Below are 20,858 nucleotides of genomic sequence, written 5' to 3'. Positions count from 1 at the left end.
ACATCCTCAGTGTTGTGCTCACCCTTCTGCTCTTGTCAGCCACACGCAGAAGATAAACCTAATTCACGTTCTGTTTTTGTTTTTTGTTTCTTTCAATTTTATTATTTCTTCCATGGGGGCAAGAGAGAGAGCACTCCCAACATGGTCCCGATGTCATGAGCCACTCTCAGGCTTCAGTCAGCCAGCTCCAAAATATGAGCAATGTTGCCTTTGTCCTCGGGGAAGTCCCTGGATTCAAGCGTGGAGCCTTGCCACAAGGATCTCCTTGCATTTTACTACTACACTGCCCTCAGGTCCTAGCATTCTCGATGTGGTGTACAGAGACACATTGGACTTTGGAGCTGGCAAATCTACATTCCTGTCATGGATCTACCACTGACTGGTTGTTATAACATAAATGAGTTCAGATAAATACAACACTTAACAATCATTCAACAAACATTATTTCCTCTCTCAAATCTGTACGCAGTGCCTTGGGGATTAAATCACAGAACCACGTTTTGTAGAATCTCAATTCCATAATCTATCTCTGGGAGGTCTTTCCGCAATGAAAAGGCTGAAGAATAAAATGACAATTTGAGAACATATCATGATTGTCACTTTAAATCATCAATAACTTTATAGAAAATAGAATCGTTGCCCCATGCTAATCTGTATTTTATGAATAAAGTTTAACTTAGCCACAAGAAAGCTATATTGTTTGGCACTCAGAGAACTCACATTTCCTTTCATCTACACTGGTGTCTCTGAGTGGAAAAGTACAACCCACAGGATTAAACATAAATGAGACAGCAAATATTGGGAGATGAGTAAATATTGATTTTGAAAATACACTCTTAATTTTAAAAGTCAGTCAGCTATTAAATTAGCACCACGGTTACTCTTAGCTCACTTCATTATTCTGTCTTTCCTTTCTCACCGGCTACAGACCAACTCTTTCTCTTTTCTTCAGAAAATTGAACTGAAACCTCTAATTCTGTGCCTGTTTTCTTGCTCCTGCATGACTCAATTTATCCAAATCTTTCACCTAAAATGCCTTCTTATAAGACTCAAACTCAATTCTAAAGAGTACTTCCTTATGTAAAAATTAGATATTCATATGTGTGTGTATATATTAAGTTGTTGGGAAAGTCATGACATATTTTTCTATGTTTTTTCTATGCAAAATGCATCATGATTTTCCTGACAATCAAATATATATGTGTGTGTATTCATTCACATATATATGAGGGGACTTTAAAATGTAAAAGAGTAAAACCAAAGTGTGGGTTTATTTAGGTGCAAAGTTCAAAATCCATGCACAGTTTTCATCATATGTATTTCCAACGTTTTATGCCCATACATACACACACACACACATAAATTCTGTTTATTTCTTGGTGAGTTGCACAACTAATGGATGGTGAGTTCACTAATTGTATCTCAAAGAGAATATAAAGTATTCTGTGTAAGTCAGGACCTGCTGTGTGAGTCAGCTCTATTGTACAATGTGCAATGCTATCTGGCTTCTCAATTACCAATATAAAAAAGTATAGTTCTGAAAAACTGTATTAAATTCTAGATATAAACCCAAAGGAAGTGAAAACAGGTTCTCAAATATATACACATACATGCATATTCACAGGAGATTATTTACAAAAGCCAAAAGATGAAAACAGCCTAAATGCTCATCAAAAGGTGAACAGATAAACAAGTTGTAGGATAGCCACACAATGGAATAGTATTCAGTTGTCAACAAAAGATGTAATACTACTTAGATGACCTTCAAAACACGCTAGGTGAAAGAAACTAGACACACAAGGTCATATGTTTTATGAGTCTACATAGATAAAATATCCAGAATAGGAAATCTATAAAAATGGAACACACATTGATGATTGCCAGGGGCTGGAGGAAGTGGACAATAGGGAGCAATTGCTTAATAGGAAGGGGGCTGGTTATCTATTGGTGTGATAAAAATGTTTTGGAACTAGATAGAGGACATGATTGTACAATATTGTGAATGTAATAAATGCCACTGAATTGCACACTTGCAAATGGTTAATCCTGTGTTATGTGACTTTCGCCTCAATAAAAAGGAAAAAAAATCTGTTAGGCAAAGGTATTTTTATGTAAATTCCTGTAGTCAGTTTAGAAAGAAAAAAATTATTTGCTTTTACTTCCTTCCACATTTATTTCTATGCCCTGTGTTCCAGAAAAGCTAAAGTCACCCAGTACCCCAATGACTTCAACATTGCTAAATCCCATCTACCTTTCTTTTTCTTTAAGGTTTTTGCCATAGGGCATGTTCACTCTCTGGAGAGAGACAAAGAGAGAAAAAGTGACCCCTAGGGGGAATGGTCATGTTGCAGTCCTTTCTCTTCGTGGGATTTTGAGCACTCACAGACATGTCTCCAGTGTCATTTTCAAGCCACCAGTTCTGGGATTTGAACTGCAGTCAACTCTGATCAACCATATGGGAATCCAACACCTTAACCACCATGTCCCCTGCTGGCTCCAACCATCTGCCTGTTTTGGTCTTTTTCTAGTTGAACTGTGGTAACAGATTCTATAGCCTACTGACTCCCCCCACTTCTTGGCCTTTCTGACAACAACTGATTTCTGTTTCTCTTTTCCTCTAACTTATTTCGTCCTTATTCCTTTCCTTCTCTTTTCCTCTAACTTATTTCCTCCTTATTCCTTTCCATGTGGACTTCTTTGGCCTATTTTGTAAATGTAAGGGTTTCTCAGAGCTCAGTCTGTAAAACTGGTCTCTTCTCATTCCTGTACTCTGTGTAGATGCTGACACACATTTATGTATCATCACTGTACACATATCTAAAACCTACACTTTAAATTGGGGTCCTAGGGGCCAGCAGATGACGTAATGGTTACATCGCTGGATTCCCATGTAGTCAGTCATGGTTCAAGTACTGGACTCAATGGCATGAAACATGCTGTGCGCATATGCGTGCATGCCCAAAATCCCGAGAGGAGGATAGAGGAGAAGGGACTGTGGCATGGCCATCCCCCCTGAGGGCTGATTTCATGCTTTCTGTCTGTCTCTCTGGGGAGTGCACATGCCCTGTAGAAAATAAAATCTCTCTCTAAAAATAAATAAATAAATAAATTAGAATTCCAGCCTGGAGCTCCTGTCCCAGATTTCCAACTGCCTTGTGTACCAATTCACACAAGTGTTCCACTGGCTATCCAAAAGGACAAATTCAAAACCAAACTCGTCATCAAGACAGCATAAAAGCAAAGTTGGATCATATTTTACTTACAACCTTCTTCAGATAACCACTAACTTTTTCCTGAATTACCATGACAACCTACTAAACTATTCTAATTCTGTTCTTTCATACAATTTCCTCCCCAAACGGCAGTCACAGCAAGTCTTTACATCATGAATATCCTTCATGTCACTTTCCTAATGGAAACTCAGGATATTTCTAATTGTCCTTGGTTAACATCTAAGTACCCTTACAGAGTATAAAAGATCTTAAAGATAAAGTCCCAGTTAATACAAAATTTTATGTCTTCCAGTGTTCCTGCCACCTACTCAGCCAAAAGCAAAGAAAAAAATTAAAACAAACAATAAAAAATGCTTCCATGGAACTGAATTAGAATTGAAACTGAATTCCTGATGTGATTAGCCAGAAAAATCTCTCAGTAGAAGAAGCTCAACTCAAATGATAACAAAATAAAAAATCAATCAATAAAAACAAAACTTGCGTTGTTTTTACTAATATTTTTATTCATTTAAAAATAAATCAGCATAGAAGATAAGCTGTAGATCTTCATTTGTGTGAATTCCTTCCCAGTAAGTCTTCCCTTTATAAGCAAAGGCATTTTGTTGTTGTTGTTCTGAAGACACTCTAGCTATAGTCAAAAATCACAGATAACTGTCAGAAGCTTTCCTTGCTTATTTTACTTGCAAAAAAAGGTGTCTTAAAAATGACAATTTGAGTGGGTAAATCTTCAGAAAATAATAGATTTCTCCTCTTTTTTCCCTTTTTCCTTTTTTTACATTTTTTCGGATTTCTTGCTACCTGTTATATTAATTAAAAACTACTTTCCCAATCTGTATTCTTATTCTTTGATAATTCCTTTCTCTGAAGCTCCTTGAACGGTCTGTATTGGTACCCACAAACTTCCCTCTGAACCCTAATGCAATAAAAAGCTTGTTCTCTTGCCAAAGGTATTAAACTCTATTTTTGTCATTGTGAGATCTTGTCTTTTGAGTCTAGTCTAAATTCTAAAACAAGACAGTGCTTTCCATATTCTCATGTGACGGTGTATGATCTCAAAGATCTTCCTCCTCACAATTCAGTCCATCTGCTTTTCCCAGCATCTCCGATACTGTTCATCGCAGGGCAGTGTCACCTACAGTTGATGTCATTAGGTAGAACTAAGTAGACAGTTTTATCAAAACCATTCGTGCTAAACTATTGAGAGAACAGTAGTGGCTGCTGATCGTTTCTACCATGTCCTGAATCGCCTATATTTACATCTGCCTTAAACGCTTGCTTTCATGTTTCCTCAGGGCTTTACACATTCGTTTATTCAAAATATTTATAGACTACCTTCACAACGAACACTTAGCTAGATATGTGGGACTATACGGTAAACAAATCAGAGATCCCTGCTCCCAGGGGAAAAAGAAACAACATTCTCAACATGTGAACACACAACTTACATAGCATGTTGTAGGTGACAATTGCTATGGAAAAGCGGTGATCAGAGAAATGGTGCTCTTCAGTGTGAAGAAGGCAAGCTGCCTGCTACTCCCTGGGCCTGTGATGCCCCTCCTACCTCACTCCCCTGGATAAACTTCCAGGAATCAACTTAGGTGAGACCTACTCCAGAACGTGTCTGCTCTCCCTACTCAGATTAGGCATCCTCTTTGCCCTGAGTAGCAGGAGTAGACTTCCCTTATAGCACTTTCTTATTGAACTTAGTTAACTAGTTGTTTTTGTTTTTGTTTTTGCTTTTGTTTTTTTTTTGTTTTTGTTTTTTGTTTTTTGTTTTTTTGTTTTTGCTTCTCTAATAGGCTCCCAGTACCTTGAAAGAAATAATTTGTCATCTATATACATTATTTACATAATAGGTAGGTGTTTGGCACATTGGAATAAATTTTGCAAATGAATGAGTAAGAGGAACATCATCTTTTTCCTCTGACAATAAAGAAAGGGTTAAAATGAGATGCAGAAGCCACTTTGGAAAAGAGTTTGGCAGTTTCTAAAAAACACAAACCCAGCAATTCCACTCCTAGGTATCTACCCAAGAGAAAGGAAAGCATACACCCACACAAAGACATACACACAAACATTTACAGTAGCATTATTCACAGTAGCCCAGTGCAGAAACAACCTAAGTATCCATCAGCTGGTCAGTAAGTGGTATGTCATAGTCATACCATGAAATACTATTTAATGGGACCAGCAGTTAGCATAATGGCTATGTCACTGGACTCCCATGTAGTCAACCGTGGTTCGAGTCCCGGACCCGGTGGCTTAAAACTCATGCCGGGCGCATGTGCGTGTATGCCCACGATCCCAAGAGTAGAACAGAGGAGAAGGGATTGCAGTATGGCCATCCCCCCTGGGGGGGGGTGATTTCTCGCTTTCTGTCTCTCTGTCTCTCTCTGTCTGTCTGGCGAGCACACGTGTAGCAAAAACCTCTCAAAAAAAAAAAAAAAGAAATACTATTTAATAATAAAAGAAGAAAACCACTGATACACGTTAAGCATGGATGAATCTTGAAAACATGCTAAGTGAAAGCCAGACAAGACTACATGATACTATATCATTCTATGTATATAAAATGTCCAGAAAAGGCCAATCTATAGAGATAGAAAGCAGAATAGTGGTTGTCCAGGAATGGGAATTAACTGTAAATGGGCATCAGGGGATCTTACCCAAAGAATGATCTAAAACTGAACTATTGTGATAGTTACATCACTTTGCAAATTTACCCCAAATTATTGAATTGTAAATTTGAATAGGAAAAATTTTATGAAATGTGTTCAGCAAAGCTGTTTATAAAAACATGATGTGAAAAACAAAAGGCTTGAGTAATAAAAACCTATAAATAAAACTCCCCCTATTCAGCTAGGAGTCTTGGAAGCAGGTGTATTACACAGCCTCTGACAAACCTTCTTACAACTCAATAAGACCTGTTCAAACTATAACCCCCAAATCTGGATAAAGTTTCTAATACTGTGTGGTTTAAGTTTAACTACAGGTTCAGATTTGGACAAGACATAAATATTTTATACAAAATTTGCTACACTTAAGATATTTTTAAAAATTAACTAAAAGAAGATATGAAATTTTAATATCTAAATGGCAGAACATAGAGGCTTTTTAGGGAAGTGAAAATACTTTATAATGGTAGATACATGTCATTATTCACATGTCCAAAGTCATAGTATCTAAAACACAAAGAGTAAGCCCTAATATGAAATAAAGATTCTGAGTGACAATAATAATATGTCAATGTATTGGGTCATCGAAAATAATCTATGCATTTGTTGCAAAGAAAAATACATCATGACTTTTCCAACAACCCACAGCTTCACCATTTATAATGCCTGCACCACTGTGGTGCCGGCTGTTGATAACTGGCAAGGTTTTCATGGGGGGGCAGGGGGAAAAGGAGAAATCTACCTTCCACTCAGTTTTGCTGTGAATCTAAAAATACTCTAAAATATAGACTTCAAAAAATTAAAGTAGAAAATCAAATTTTAATATTTGAAGGCAAAAAAGAATGTTCATTGTTACAAAAATGTATGTTGTAATATAGACAAAATTACTTAAGTATCTATATATATATCAGAAAGGTAGAAGGCCAGATCTATAGAAATAAGAGTAATATATATCCCAGAAATGAAATAGATCACAGGACACCAAACCAGAAGCAAATGACCGGTCATATAGGAAATTATTATGTATTTGTGATTAAAAATGAAAGTATACTTATTAGGTTGTCAGAAAAGTCATAACATTTTTTTCTATTTTCCTATGCAAAAATACATCATGATTTTTCTGACAACCCTATATCTTCTATTTTATATTACCAAAGTGTGCAAAAATCAGATTTTTCCTTGATTCTAAAATATCTGATTTTTGCACACTTCAGTAATTCTGAAATCAAGAGGCCCCTCAGAATCTATGTATATTTTCATGATAGCGTCTTCCCTCCAAAACCTGTTATTAAATAAATTATAGGTCTTAAAATAAATACAATCTTAAATTTGAGGGGAAAAAAGTTTAAAAAACAAAAGAAAGATTTCTTTGTAATATGCATTTGTATTATAAGTGAATATGGATTCGAAATATTTTTAAATTACTTTAAGCAAATTTAAGTGAGGCTGCCCAGTGATTATCAGAGTAGAAACGGCAATACTCTCCATTCCTCCAAATAATCCTGTTGTTTTCTCACTTCACCCCAGAAGCTCCTGGCACCCTAGAAACCAGCACAGTTTAAACTCAGCAGAGTCGCCTATTTTCGTGACACCATGAGACATTGGTCAGTAAATTCTCATGACATACACAGAGTTGTGATCATTAGAAAAAGCTGAAATACATTCTCCAAAATTCAAGCTAAAAGTAAAGTGAAATTGCAGAAAAGATAATATAAAGTCAATCATTAAAGTTCTAGATCTATTGAGACCAGGGGTTGGCATAATGGCTATGTCATTGGACTCCCATGTAGTTAACCGCAGTTCGAGTCCCGGACCCGGTGGCTTAAACTCACGCTGGGAATGTGTGCGTGTATGCCCAAGATCCTGAGAGGAGAATGGAGGAGAAGGGATAGCGGTGTGGTCACCACCACCCCCAGGGGGCGGGGTGATTTCTCACTTTCTGTCTCTCTATCTCTCTCTGTCTTTCTGGTGAGCACACATGCCCTATAGAAAAAAACTCAAAAATAAAGTTCTAGATCTACTGAAACAGCCATTCTCAGGCTCTGCTGGTAGCAGTGTGAAATGGAATCCAGTGGAAAGGAAGGGGCAGTCACTAGCAAAAATACGCTTTCCCTTAGACCCAGAAATCCCCTTGTAGGCTCTGTTTTAAATATTCCTTTGAGAATATGTGTAATGACACATGCACTGCAGCCTTATTTCGATTTACAAAAGACTCCCAAAAATGCAAATGTCTATCATCAAAGAAAATAGTCAAAGTAACTGGAATCCACACATAATAAATAACCACAACAAATGACACACATACAAAAGGATTTCAAAAACTTCATGAAGACGTGAAATAAAGTACAAATTTATGGCACAAAAATTTTGAAATTGATACATTCTTTATCATAAACATTTTCCATGAACATGTTGAAGATGCTTCATTGTACAGATAGAGTAATCTCCAGGAGACAGTAAGAGAAAAGGTGATATAGCAGACTAATTTTTGTAGGAAAAGGAGGAAGGATAAAACTCAATATACATTTTTATCTGTATTTGCAAAAAAGAAATACTGGGGCCAGACTGGGGCACAGCAGTAAGATGCAGTGCTCTATGAGACTGATCCACGTGGGAAGGTTCCCGGTTCACCTCCGGAAGTCCCTGAGTGTGTCAGGCATGCGTGTTCCCGTGATCCGGGGTTGGCCGAGGCTGGAGGTGGATCATACCATCCAGACACTTTTGGAGGCTATTTTTTCTTTTTTTCTCTCTCTCACTCATGTAATAAATAAGCTTTAAAAAAGAAAGAAAAGAAAAACACTGCCAAAATAAACTGAAAACAAATAGAGAAAGGAGGAAGAGAAGAGGGTAGAGAACAGGATGAAAGTGAAACTTATCTGGTTGTAAACTGCTACCTAGTTTTGGCTTTGGAACTGGGTCAATAATCAATATTGTAAAAGCAAATCCCCAAACTAAAACTAAGTAGAAATGAATGTACCTAACTGAATATAAACAGGGCGAGATAAGCTCACACAAATAATTACTCTAAAAGACCTGAGAGCAGAGAATTTAACTGTGTAGTTAGTAGAATACAGTCTAAGGATTTTAGTAGCGACAATGTTATTATCACTTTCCATTCCTGACCAGCCCCTCCTCCCACTGCACAGACTCTAAAGCCTCACTCACACCCTCAACCCTGGCCTTGGTCTCTGCATATGGTAGAGTCCATGACAGTGTTCTGGTGTGATAATCAATTCATCCCATCCCCCTCTTCCCTGCCCAAACAAAATACGAGGATTGGCACCAGGGCATTCTAGATTCTGCAAGGATTACCTGGATCTGCAGGCAGAGAAGTAAGTGTAATAATCGGTGGTGACAAGCACTACGTGGGAAGCTAGGAAAAATTATTTGGGTAGTTTTTTTTTTCTTTGTATTCAACATATCAGAAGCAAACCTGTCAGTGAGAATACTTCAAATCCTTTTAAGAAATACAGTAATCTTGAGTAACAGCTAGTAAGAACAAGTAACACTTACTGAATGCTAAGTATATGCCAATAAGACATTGTTATCATGGTCTTTAGGGGAAAATTAATCCTATTCTGAGAGCTGGAACTCATGAATTGGTTTTTAACTGAAAACACCAAACTAGATTGGCACAGTAAAATGGGAACATTCTGTGGTATTAATAAGGTGACAAAACAGGACCCCACAATCAGTTAAATCATTTTAAACATGATATTAAAGCACTTCTTCAAGGCTGAACTAGGCTGAGGAGCTGAAAGAGGAGAAGATAACCCACAGTCAACACTGGGCACAAAGACAAAATTCTAGATCTAGAATCAGAGCATCTTGATGCAAGTCCCTTACAATGTGCTCTTAGGCGGAGTGCTTTCCCTCTCTGAGTCAGAGTCCTCTCTGCAGCTGGTTTGCCACTCAAGGCTAAACAGGATTAACATAAACAGGGCCAGCAGGTGGTGCAGGGTTAAAGCACTGGATCCCATATGGCCCACTATGGTTTAAGTCCCAGACCAGCAGCTTAAAAAAAACACCAGGCACATGTGCGTGTGTGCCCAAAATCCCGAGAAGAGAATGGAGGAGAAGAAATTGCAGTGTGGACATTCCTCCTAGGGGGTGATTTCTCACTTACTCTCTGTCTGTCTAGCAAGTAGACATACCATAAGATAAAAAAATCTTAAAAAAAAAAAGACCATAAACATAAAGAAAAAGAACATAAGTGTATGTAATTAATGTTATAAATGTTATACTATAAAGCTAAAAAAAAATTTAAGAGTTTATTATCATTAACTTTCAGGAAATTCCGAAAAAAAAAAGTGAAAAAAAGAGAAAGAATGGTCAAAAAGAAAGAAAAAGGCAATTTATAATATTTGAGTGGGTCCATTGTTAGCTGAGCCCTCTGATTAGCCATTCCTGTGTATCAGCTCCCACCACCTTAGTTGCATCAGATTAATGGTTAAAAAAACATTTTAAATCCTTTGGAGAACAGTGACGCTACAAGCTTATTATGTTCTTCATACATTATTAGGGATGTATTTTTACTAAAGCATTGTTGCATTTGGGATTATCTGACATTACTGTATGACTATAATTAGATTTTGATCCAGAGAGATTTTCTTTTCACAAATGCCTAGATATTGATATTTTATAGAGAAAACATTTGGTAAATATTTTAGCCAAATAAACAGAATGTTCCAGTGTCCCCCCAGAACCCAGAGATTTTTTGACAATTATTAAAATGGACTGGAAGTGCTGCTGATTATTATGACAGTGCTCACGCTGTCGAGCTCCCACGGAGTGGAAAGACAAAGGCTGTGAGGTACCAGATCACTCAGAGCAGACCTGCCATGACCCAGCCGCATCCTCTGCTCTTGCTCACCCCAGGCGCCAGGACCTACTCCCCACGGCCAGCACCCTCATCCCTTTGAGCCTTCTCTGGCTGTCCATTCCACTTGCACACATGCACAGAGGTGCTCAAGAGGCACTGCCCCAGGATGAGTGCTCAACAACAGATGGCATTTGGTGTCGTCCCAGCACCCGTTCCCTTGCCCTCAGGTGTGATAATTCTGGGGCACTGTTTTCCACAGGCTCTTAGAATTCCCCAGCAGGACGGATCTCCGTTGCCTGTAGTCATAATTTGTTTGCTGCTGAGAGTTTTAGACGCTAAAGTCCCACCCTTTCTCACTTCCCCATTCCTTTTCCAAGTATTTCCTGGATCACTTCCCAGATAAGCTATTATACTTGCACTCAGATCCTCTTCTCAGGGTCTGCTTCTGAGAACTTAAACCAAGATGCCTTCCTCCTACATGTGGCCAAGAAATGACTGGCACCCTTCCCTGTGACTTGGGAGTCAGCTCCCCCTACTAGCCAGTTATTACCTACAAGCTTCCACTCTCTCTTAAGATATTAGTGAAGGTCCAGGTAGTCCGACATACATCATCACCACCTTCTGAGATGTCACGTTCAAAGACAAATAAGATGAAGAGTTCACAAAAGAATTGCATGTGGATTGGTTTCTGTGGTCGAAAATCCTTGGCACAGCACAAGTTTATGACCTGTCTTTGCCCAGATCATCCCCCCACCCCACTTCTTCCAGAAAAGCCAACATTTTCACAAACACCAGTTGGTTTCTTCAACAGCATAGTCTGAAAAAGGAAGAAAGCGATAATAGGAAGGAAAAGCTTTAATGAATTGGATTAAATCTCACTATCACAGAAAGAATTATATCTCTTGCTTCCTAATAAATTGCATCTATAACCATGGTTAAAACAGGAATTGAGGAAAAATAGAGAAATAGCATTTAAGAAAATTTCAAATCTGGTGCATTTCCTTTCAACATTACAAATTTGGGAGTAATTTAAAAATAAATTGTTTTTAAAATCATGGATAGTCAATATAACATATAATCCTGCCTTCAAACAGTATATTTAAATCTTCAAACACATCAAGAATTTCTATATCTCTTCAAGTTGTTTTCATGAGAGTTATAGATACTATTAGGATACCACTCAAGAACAAAAATATAAATAAATAAACTAAAATCCAATTCAAAAAATAAGGTAAAGATATTTCTCCAGAAAAGATATGCAAATGGCCAATGAGAATATGGGTAAGATGTACAGGGTCACTAGTCATGAGAGAAATGCAAACCAAAACCACAATGAAAATAGTCACACGTACACTTATTAGAAAGGCTACCATCGAAACAAAAGCACAAAACACACACACACACACTCACACACACACAAAGTGCTGGTAAGATGTGGAGAAATCAAGAATCCTTGGCACGGTTGGTAGGAATGTAACCTAGCGCCACTGCTATGGAAAATAGCTTGGTGGCTTCTCTAAAAATTAAAAATAGAATTACCATATTATCCAGCAATTCGACTTCTGGGTATATACCAAAAGAATTGAAAGCAGGATCTCACAGAGATGTTTGTATGCTCATGCTCATAGGATCATCATTCACAATAGCCAAAAGGTAAAAGCAACCCAAATGCCTATTAATAGACGTGAATAGATAAATGAAATGTAGTATACACATACAATAGAAAGTTATTCAGCCTTAAAAAGGAAAGAATTCTGATACCTGCTATAACATGATGAATCTGGAGGATATTACGTTAAGTGAAATCCGTCAGTCATAGTTGACAATATGAATGATTTCATTTATATCAGGGACCTAGAGTGATCAAATTCATAAAAGACAGATGGCAAAATGGTGACTTTCAGAGACTAGGGGAGAGGAATAGTTATTATTTAATGAGTTCAGTCTCAGTTCTGCAAAATGAAGAGTGTTTAAGGAGGATGGTGTGGGGAATGTGCTTAAAGTCACTCAACTGTATTTTTTTGGAGAGGTTTTCGCTATAGGGCGCTTGCGCTCTCCAGACAGGCAGAGAGAGACATAGAGACAGAAAGCGAGAAATCACTCCCCAGGGGGGATGGTCATGCCGCAATCCCTTCTCCTCCATTCTCCTCTGGGGATCTTGGGCACGCACGCACACGCGCCCGGCGTGAGTTTTAAGCCACCGGGTCCGGGACACAAACCACGGTTGACTATGTGGGAGTCCAGCAACATAGCCATTACGCTAACTGCTGGTTCCCTCAACTGTATTCTTAAAAATAACTAAGATGGTAAACTATGTGATTTGTGGTGCATCATGGATTGTTCTGTTTTGTTTTTAGTTTTATTACAGGGCACATGCTCTCACCAGAGAGAGACAGAAGAGAAGGGGGAAAGTGAGAAACCACCCTCAGGGGAGATGGTCATGCCACAATCCCTTCTCCTCCAGACTCTTGCACCTGATGTGATTTTCAAGCTGCTGAGGCTCTGACTTGAACCACACAGTCAGCCATATGGGATTCAGCATCTTTACCTCCATGCCATCTGCTAGCCCCTAATTTTTTTATTGTTATGAAAATAAATAATTGAAGCTACTATACTGAAATCATTATTGGTAAGGAATGAAAAGGCACTTGCCACATTAAGTTTTATGAAGTTCAAAGTTTGAACCTGGACCTGGTTAGCCAGTGGACACTCTCTCCTCCTCACAGGTGCCTGCCATCTACACCTGTAGCAGAGCCCAAAGAATGTGTCTGCCTGTGAAGTAGCAAGAGCATCAGGGTAGAGCCTGCCCCTCTGGTTCTGAACCCAGGGATGTCTTCAGCCATAGCATGCTAGATTTTAATACATTGTTTTTCACATGAGTTCCCTGAAATTCTGACTCCTTAAAAGAATCAATATTTTCTAAAAATTGTGCTCCATAGCTTCCTTTTGAAATGCTCTTACAGTATGCTCTATGGGAGATTAAACAGAGCAGCACTGTGACCGATGAGTTTATCAGTTAGCTTGTCTGTAGAAATAGCTGGGCCCGGGTCCTTAGAGCTGGCTCCAGAGGGACAATAAATCTTAAAATAAAGACTTCTAGGAAAATTCTCAAATCTATCTGAAATTTCAGCTTACTCTATGGGCCATTGCCCATTCTACTGCTTGGGAAATGTACAGAAATGATCACACCAACTCACAGGTCAGCAAGCTCTTTCTCTAGGGTAGGAGCGCCTGCACTGAAGATTACCCAGTGTCTCCTAGTTCATTCTTCTGTCTTGTGGCTTAAATTTTAAGGAGCCAGATGGTGGTAAAATACACCACTCTGGGAGGCAATTACTCATAGGAAGGTTCCAGGTCCTAGGCCAAAGCCTGACCTGAGTACACTGGACATACGCTTGGTCAACTCTGGCACTGGCTGAAGCTGGGGGTGGAATATGGTATGAAGATTCTGTTGGTGGGACTACCTCTCTCTCACTTGCTCGCTCTCACTCTCGCTCTCACTCTTGCTCTTGAAATAAACAAAGAAACTTTAAAAAAAATTATCTTTGGCCTCTTGTGTCCTGGTGGTTAAGGGAGCTCTGTCCTCTATGGTCGACCTCATGATTAAAATCCCAGCCCAGTGACTTGTAAAACATGCTAGGTATGTGTGTATGTGTGCCCCCAAACCCTAGAAAGGATAGAAAAATGGACAAGGGACTGTGTGGCCTGATCATATACCATGGAGGGATGCCGTCTCTCTCTCTCTCTCTCTGTTTCTCTCTAGAGAGCATATGCACCCTCTGGCTTACTCAAACAAATAAACAAATCATCCTTTACACAGGATCTGAAGGTGTATTTTTTAAATCTCCAGCAAAGGGCCCAGCAGGTGCATGGTGGCTAAGGTGCTGGACTCCCACTTGGCTGACCACAGTTCAAGTTCCAGACCCGGTGGCTTGAAAATTATACCAGGAATTTGTGCACGCCCCAAATCCTGACTGGATAATGAAGGAGAAAGGATTGCAGTGTGGCCATTACCCCTGGGGGAGATTTCTCACTTTGCCTTTCACTGTCTCTCTCTGGTGAGGGCATACACTGTATGGCAAAAACCTACAAACAAACAAGCAAAAACTCCAGCACAAGAAGAGGCCTTAGTCACCAAAGAAACCATTTCTGGTGTCTGAAAATCTTTAACATAATTCTTCTGCATCTAAAATCACAATACTTGTGCAAACATATTTCATTTTAAGTGTACATAAACACTGTATTTATTCCTTTGATTATTATTTTTTTTAAGACAAGGTCTCATAATGTAACTCCTGTCTCACCCTCCCAGCTGAGATTCACAAGTACCTGCTACCTCACTTCCAATCAATAAAGGCTCGTTCTTAGAGAGTATCTTCTTGCTATGTTACCCAGGTCAGCCTTGAGTATGAGATCCCCATGCTTCAGCCTCTGTGAGTCACTGGGATTACAGTACTCACATTGCACCCAGCCATTAGGTTGGACTGGAAATCCAAACCCAGGCTTTCTACACGGTCCCAGCCTATGGAGCACAGAAGTACACACCATTGTACTGAGCCTAATATATATAATACATATGCAATATATGTATATGCAATATATATGTATATGTATATACATATATATGCAATATATTCTAGAATTAGATATTTTGTTTTATTTATTGTCATTTTTTTCCTATAGGGCACATGTGAGAGAGATAAAGAGAGAGAGAGAAAATGAGAAAGCAAGCCGCCAATTCCTTGACTCGAACCACAGTCGACATGTGGAAGTCCAGCACCTTAACCACCACGCCACCTGCTGGCCTGATTTTTTTATGTTGCTTTCAACTGCATTTGATTTTCTCAAAGTAGCTCTGAATTGTGCAGAGACAGTGTTCTTGGTGCAAGTTCACATACATAAAAATGGACTCATAAAGAGTTACATAATTGATTTAGAGGCACACAACTGCATGAAAAGAGCAAGACTAGAGCCCAGCTCCCATTTGTTTCTTTACTAAATTGCCAAAACCCACCTCACTGCCTTTTTCCTTAAAAGAATGACTACATGAATGTATTTCTGCACATACCTATCAATATATTTATATAAACATATTAATATTAATATACACATACATATTTATCTCCATATATATTTACAAATTTAAATATAAATTAAATACACATCGCTTTATATTTAAGTTAGTATATGTTTGAGTAGTCTGTACCCTGTTCACTATTTTAAAATAAAAGGCATTTCTAATTTAAAATTTTATAGAATGATAAATTACATACAGCATGACATCATGTAATACAGCCATTAGAAATGATATTGTGAGTATATATTGTTGATATGGAAATATATTTATAGTGTATTGCTTAATGAAAAAATCAAATAACAACACCATGCATAGTATCCTTTTATATATGGAAAACAGAAAAAATATTTGAAAACATAGACACCAAAATATTTACAGGGACCATGCCATGGTAGTGGTATCATATATGATCTTAGTTCATTTATTTCTTTCTATTTGCCTCTTGTCTCTCTTCTTTTTTTGTTTTGTTTACTTATAGCTTCTATTGTTTTCTATAATAGACATGTATTATTCTATAATCTTATTAGGCATTTTTAAATTACTTCAAATGTCCAAACATTAAGAAGATGAATTCTTCTATGCAAGCAAATGGCCTAACGGTTAAGGCAGCTGGATCTCACATGGCCAACTTAGCAGTTCAAGTCTTAGACTGGCAACTTGAAAATCATGCCAGGTGCATATGTGTGCATGCCCAAAATCCGAGAGAATAGAGAAGAAGTGATTGCAGTGTGGCATTCCTCACTTTCTCCCTCTCACTCTCTCTCTCTCTCTCTGTGTCTCTCTCCATCAAGCACATTAGCCTTATAGCAAAAAAAAAAAAAAAAAAAAAAAGGACCCTATCAAAAACAGAAAACAACAAAAGATACAGCAAACAAACAGAAGTTGTGAAAGCACTAACACAAGTACCATCTGCTGCCCACCCACCCACCAGAGAAGGAAGGGCAGGGCTGAGTCCCCAAGTGGGCATGTCACTACTGTGAGCTCAGGGTGCTGTCTCCTACCAGATCGCACCTGGAGCAGTAACTGGCAACCTCTTCAAGGAATCCATGCTCCAGTATATCACTGCCTCATGAGAACAAGGCAATAGGAACCAGGCATTTTATGTTTCACCTTTAATTTTGAAAAATTTAGAAATAATTTAAAAGAAAAAAATATTGCTGATATAAGTGATTGTTTCCTGATATACAGAGTTAGTAATAAGTTATTAAGAATAGCCTGGGCTGGCTCCTCAGTATGCAGTAATGTGCTGCTCAAGAGAAGCCAGATCACACATGGCCACTGCAGTTCAAATCCCAGGCCCAGTCACCCTGAACAACACACAGGCATGCACACAAGGTTCCGGAGCTGATCGGCTAAAGGACTGGAGGGTGGGGATCTTGGCGTGACCAGACACCATGGAAGTTGTCTTTCTCTCTCTCCCTCCTCTCTCTCTCTCCCTCTCTTGTACACATATAGCATGTATCACAAATAAAGGGGAAAAAGAGAGAACAGCCTACCCCAACTACGGATGATTTAATCATAAAGTTATGACAAAATAATTTCTAAATTATTTTAGAAATACATTCAAGGATTTACAAAGGAAAACAAATAATAGGACAGAGCAACAGCCTTATAAACAAAAAAAAAAAATGAAATCAAATGGCCATCTAAAAATTCTTTTCCAAACAAAGGAAACAATAATGTCAGAAGTAAGAGAATTCACAAATATCCTCAGTTATTCCTATGTTCTGGTTTCCAGGTGGTACCTTTTAAAAAGTTCCCTCTTTGGGACCAGCAGTTAGCATAATGGCTATGTCACTGGACTCCTATGTAGTCAACTGCAGTTCGAGTCCTAGACACAGTGGCTTAAAACTCACGCCGGGTGCATGTGTGTGCATGCCCAAGATCCCGAGAGGAGAATGGAGAAGAGATTGCGGCATGGCCATCCCCCCTGGGGGGTGATTTCTCGCTTTCTGTCTCTATGTCTCTCTCTGTCTGGCAAGCGCACGCGCCCTATAGCGAAAACCTCTCAAAATAAATAAATAAATAAATAAATAAATAAATAAATAAATAAGGAGGCATCACCTTGAGGTAAACTGGTCATCGACAATTGCTGAAGCACCATATTTTGCCCCATTTAAATGAGTCGACATGGCACCTTCTCATTGTCCCTTCTAAAACAAATTCTAGGAACACAGGCCGAGAAAAAACTCATCAATTTCCCGTAAATTGGTTTGAAATGCCTTCACTGCAGACACATTTTAAAACACTGAAATTTTGTTTGGGATACATTCAGAGGCCAGTTGTTGGATAAGACAAAGAACCAGGAATTCAATTAAATTAGAAGCTCATAATTCTCATTTTGGTAGACCTCTGTGGGCATGTCAGGTGCTCAATAGTGCTTTGATAAATTAATTTATATAATTAGTTGATAATTAAGTATTATAATAAAGTATTTCTTCTAAATATTCTGGTGCCCACTCTTTGTTTATTATTGACAGGATCTAGAGACACAATAAATTAGACAAGAAAACATATGTCCTCAATGCCTACATTGTAGTGGGTAAAAGAAAAATAAAGACTATAATAAGCTATGATTGAAGTATTCATCAATTCCTACATCTTCTTTCCAAATATATGCTAATAGACAATTACTGATGAAAGACACTGAAGACTTAATCTCTCTTTCTCAGAGAGAATTAAATCATTCTTTGCTTGTCTTAAACTGAAAGACAAGTATTCTGTATTTACAGAACCTTTCAGAATACTTGTCTCATGAAAAGAGAAATTCTAGTTTTTAAATAACATTTTCTACAAGAATAAATGCTCCCCTCTTTAAAATCAATTTGATTTTTGCTATAGAGAGTCTCATCAAACTGAGCCCAAGAAAAATACACTGAAACTCGCATGGAGTGCACATGCAGCTACAGACAGAACACCTGTAATGTGGACATGGTTACTTGAACCCACAGACATGTGGAACCATTTGGACATTAAGGGAGAAAGAAACATAATCACATATTCACAGGCAGACTGGATCTCAAAGAACTGAAAAGTTTGCATAATACATATTAAACCAGGTATTAACCCTGAACCCCATCAGCTTAATAAAGATTTAATGAAATAGGGTTGGGTGGGACCAGCAAGTGGCATGGTGGTTAAGGCGCTGGACACTCCCACATGGCTGACCACGGTTCAAGTCCCAGACCTGGCGGCTTGCTTTCTCACTGTCCCTCTCTCGTTCTGTCTCTCTCTGGTCAAATTAAAATAAATGAATGAACAAATGAAAAATTAAATAATTGAAAAGAAAGAGGAAAAAAAAGAGAAAGAAATAGGGTTGGGTGATTTACTTTTTCTATATAAGATCCAGGGGTCTCACTGTGATATTCTGCTACGGTTAATGCAATAGCATAAATGCATCAATAAAGTTAGTTTACTAAAAAATATATGTTTCTCATAATTTTGTACAAAAAGGTCACATACAAAATAAAATAAACCAAAAAAAGTAAATGACAATGCATAAATGAAATTCTAATTTGTAGCTACAAATTCTTTTTCCCTAAATTTTCATATTATCTTTCCAGTATCCCCAAGCTCCAAAATTTGAAAACATTCTTATTTTAGCTTCAGCAATTTTGTCCTGTATCTAAGCACCCTCTATCCCTGCCTTTCCTCCAGACGTTGTGTACTCCCAGTTTTCACTGTTAGAGCTTATGTCTGAATGCCTGTGTTTCTTCACTATCTCCTAACTGGCCTTCTGAAAGCTCCCTCATCCTTCAATACATCAAATTTATTGCTGCCAAGTTAGCATTATTTTACATGCTAATTTCACCAGAATCACCTCCTGACTCAAGACTATGCAATGGTGGGGCTGGAGGGTGTTGCAGCAGTAAATTCTGCAAGGCAGACTCACATATGAAGGTTCTGGGTATATATCCAGAGACCTCACTGAGTATGCAGGGTGTGCTCATCCAGGACCTGTAGCTGGCTGAGTCAGGGAATGGATCGTGGCATCGGGAAACTGTAGTGAGTACTATATTTCTCTTTCACTCATGAAATAAACATTTAAAAATAAGCTTCTAAACATATTTCTTTGAAAAAAAGCATGCAGTGGCTCACTATTACCTGCTGGGTTGAATCCACATTTCTACACAGTGAATCCACGGTGGTCTTAGGTCATCTCTCATGGAGAAGCCAGGCACCCCAGGGAGAAGAGGTTGGCTTGTGTGTTAGAAGAGTTGGTTTTAATCCCAGCTCTGCCATTTACTCTTTATGAGACTCTGAGCAAGTTACTTAAATTCCCTGAACATCAGTAAACTTGCTTGAAAAATGGGAATAATAAAATCTGTCTTGCTCAGTTATTACAAGAATATAATATAATGCCTAACACAGTGGGTTGGCAGAGCAAGCTTACATTGTCTTGTCTTTATGCACATTAGTCCCCAGCCTGAAATACCCATTCCCCATGCTCTGGTCTTCAGAAATCCTAATGAGGTGTCTGTAAAATAGGGGCAGGGTTGAGGACCTAAGTGGGAGCAAGGGGCTTTTCTAGCAGACCTCAAACTGGACCTTTTCCTTTCTCTGTTTTTGAGAACAGAGGTGGAAATGGTTTTATTAGAAAATTATTTCCTGCCCAAACTAGTCCTGACTTATGACTCCATTTCTCAAAATTCCCAAGGGCAGTATAAATGTGGATGGTTCCTAATTATCATGTATTTATAAAGTTAATAAATATTAATTGAGTACCTATTAAATGTTAGACACTGAATAAAGTGGTAACCCACGGTTTGGCCCAACCAAGATTATTGTCAATTATAGGAAAAAACAGCAAGTCTGACAAACACATATTTTAAAAATGGAGTATGAAAATAAGAGAAGCATGGGCTGCTCAGAGAGTTGACAAATTTAGGTCAGAGGATAAGGTAAGTCCATTTAATAGAAGAAGGGCTATTTAAACTAGAATTTTACTTATGAGGAGGAATAAGTTTGATGGAATTGGGTGAGATATAGATTTCAAGGCAAGGAGACAGAGTTTTCTGAGTGAAAAATCAGTACAGGCAAAGCTGTAGGGA

At 38.3% G+C, this 20,858-nt stretch overlaps 1 protein-coding gene across 4 annotated transcripts in view; it reads right to left on the bottom strand.

Moving 5' to 3' along the window:
* Positions 1 to 20,858, bottom strand: part of IPCEF1 (interaction protein for cytohesin exchange factors 1) — a 208,873-nt gene that overhangs the window by 65,097 nt on the left and 122,918 nt on the right. The gene's annotated exons all lie outside the window — the stretch shown is intronic.

This window comes from Tupaia chinensis, unplaced genomic scaffold, assembly GCF_000334495.1.
Source record: "Tupaia chinensis unplaced genomic scaffold, TupChi_1.0 Scaffold000014_1, whole genome shotgun sequence".
NCBI classification, from domain to species: Eukaryota; Metazoa; Chordata; class Mammalia; order Scandentia; family Tupaiidae; genus Tupaia; species Tupaia belangeri.
This window is presented reverse-complemented; position numbering and strand designations above follow the sequence as displayed.